The sequence below is a fragment of the Sturnira hondurensis genome, unplaced genomic scaffold, assembly GCF_014824575.4.
Source record: "Sturnira hondurensis isolate 20B ecotype Veracruz unplaced genomic scaffold, ASM1482457v3 Scaffold0022017, whole genome shotgun sequence".
Classification (NCBI taxonomy): Eukaryota; Metazoa; Chordata; class Mammalia; order Chiroptera; family Phyllostomidae; genus Sturnira; species Sturnira hondurensis.
This window is the reverse complement of record NW_028094648.1, coordinates 6134824-6137286: the sequence shown is the minus strand read 5'-3', so window position 1 is coordinate 6137286 and position 2463 is coordinate 6134824. Positions and strand designations below refer to the sequence as shown.

At 42.9% G+C, this 2463-nt stretch overlaps 1 pseudogene; it reads right to left on the bottom strand.

Annotated features, from left to right (window-relative positions):
* Positions 1–2030: 2030 nt before the first annotated feature.
* On the bottom strand, positions 2031–2205 carry LOC118978665 (uncharacterized; annotated as a pseudogene).
* Positions 2206–2463: the final 258 nt, after the last annotated feature.

Sequence of the window (2463 nt, the reverse complement as noted above, 5' to 3'; positions counted from 1 at the left end):
ACCTCTGTAAAGGAAGCAGTGAAGACAAGGGAAAGAAACCTGGGAGAAAGGAGATGAGGGCCTGTTGCACAGACACTCAGCTGGCACTCAGAATCCAGGTTTCTCCCCTCCTGGCGTGCATGTGCACTGCAGGGGCCAGAAAGTAAGAAGGCATTTTTCCCTCAGCAAGAAGGCGGGGCTGTGGATGGTGACGGGATTCCTCCACCAGCAGGGCCAGCCTCTGGGTGTACAACCAGTGCAGTTGCATAGGCCCCTGGCTCAGAGGGGTGCCAGTTTTGGCTTAATGTTCTGCTGTCATGGTCTTGAAATCCTGAGTAATTTTAGCTGTAAATTTGTGTTTTATAAGTGAAGACCAATGGAATGATGGTACATGTGTGTGAGCAGAGGAGACACCCACAATATGGCCGTGCCCCCTGGTTCTCGCCACTTTGTTCCCATGAGGACAGAATCAGATGAACGGACAGTGTGTGGGAGTTAAGGAGACTCAGAGTCGTGCACAGAGTGTCTGGCCTACCCAACTAAGTAAGCAGGCCGCTGTCAGCCCTGAGAGGCCACGTTTGCCACTGAGACACAACTTCCTTGAAATGTGGATGGTAAACACATTCTGAGAAACATGAAGCACCAGGTACCTGTATCACATCTTTTCTTACTTGTTTATTTTTTTACTTCCTTGCCATTAGCCAACCACTTATGCTGAAAATGAAGGCATGGAAGGAAAGGGAAAAATAGGGCAACCCCAAATTCCCTTTCTTTCCTGTTCTTTTTACTCATCAGTAAGGTGAAAGCACAGAATTTTAGTGGGATGAGTGCATAACAAAAAGTGAAATAAAAACAGCTAAGTTAGCCATGTGCAGTATTTTCATTGTTCTGATAAGAACTAAATGCATATGCATGTACAAACTACAAAATACAAATTGTGTGATTTTGGTGATTCAACATGCAAATTAAATGCTATTATATTTGTATTTGAAACTGGCACTGCACAATGTAAAATGGTACAACTTATGCTAATAATTTAAATTTTTAATTTTTCCTTTCTGAGAAAGATATTAAATAGCAAATAAAAAATACCATAAGAGAGAAAGAAAGAGAAAGGGAAAAGCTTTATATTTTAGTACCTTTAACAGCCCTTTTCCCTTGAACAAAGGACCCTCATTTTCACTTTGCACTGGGTCCCACATATTTTTTTATTTTAATTGTTGTTCAAGTACAGTTTTCTGCCCTTTACCCCCATCCCAGCCATCCCCCCAGCCCTCCCCACCTCCCTCCCATCTCTATCCCCACTTTGTTATTGTCCATGTGTCCTTTATACTAGTTCTTTTAAACCCTTCCCCTCTTCCCCTGAAATTTCCTCCCCTTTCCACTCTGGCCACTGTCAGCCTGTTCTCAATTTCAGTGTCTTTAGTTATATTTTGCTTGTTTGTTTGTTTCGTTGATTAGATTCCTGTTAAAGGTAAGATCATATGGCATTTGTCTTTTACTGCCTGGCTTATTTTGTTTAGCATAATGCTTTCCAGTTCCATCCATGCTGTCGCAAAAGGTAGGAGCTCCTTTTTCCTTCTGCTGCATAGAATTCCATTGTGTAAATGTACCATAGTTTTTGGATCCATTTGTTTACTGCTGGGTACCTAGGTTGCTTCCAACACTTGGCTATTGTAAATTGTGCTGCCATGAACATTGGGGTGCATAGGTTCTTTTGGACTGGTGTTTCGGAGTTCTTAGGATGTAATGCTAGCAGTGGAATTGCTGGGTCAAAAGGCAGATCCGTTTTTAGTTTTCTGAGGAAATTCCATACTGTTTTCCATAGTAACTGCACCAGTCTGCATTTACACTAAGGGTTCCCTTTTCTCCACAACCTCTCCAACACTTGTTGTTTGTTGCTTTGTTTATGATAGCCATTCTGACCAGTGTCAAGTGGTATCTCATCGTGATTTTAATTTGCATCTCTCTGATAGCTAGCGATACTGAGCATCTTTTCATGCGTCTCTGGATCCTCTGTATGTCCTCCTTGGAGAAGTGTCTGTTCAAGTCCTTCTCTTAACTCTCTCCAAGGAGAGAGAAGAATGTGCCAAATGGCAGTTACCAAAGCAACACTGAGAATTGGCTTCACACTCCATCTCCTCCTCGTGGTTTCTGGTGCTCTGCACATTCAGAGAAACTTCTCTAGTAACAAAGTACAGAAATGATCCCTGAAAGTATAGTCTTGGGGGTCCCACATATGATGCAGCTGGTCCTTTCTGCCAATTTGATTCCCTTGTATGAGGTCTGGAAGGAGGAGGGTGCAGGCGCTATCTACCTTCATCCCTGTGCTTTCATGCCTTGACCACCATTGCCTGAGGCCAGCCATGGCTCAAGGTTTGTGTTGGTCAAGGGGGTTAAGAAGTACAAATTGGTAGTTACAACATAGTCATGGGGGTGTGAAGTACAGCATAGGGAATATAGTCAATAATATTATCGTGATAA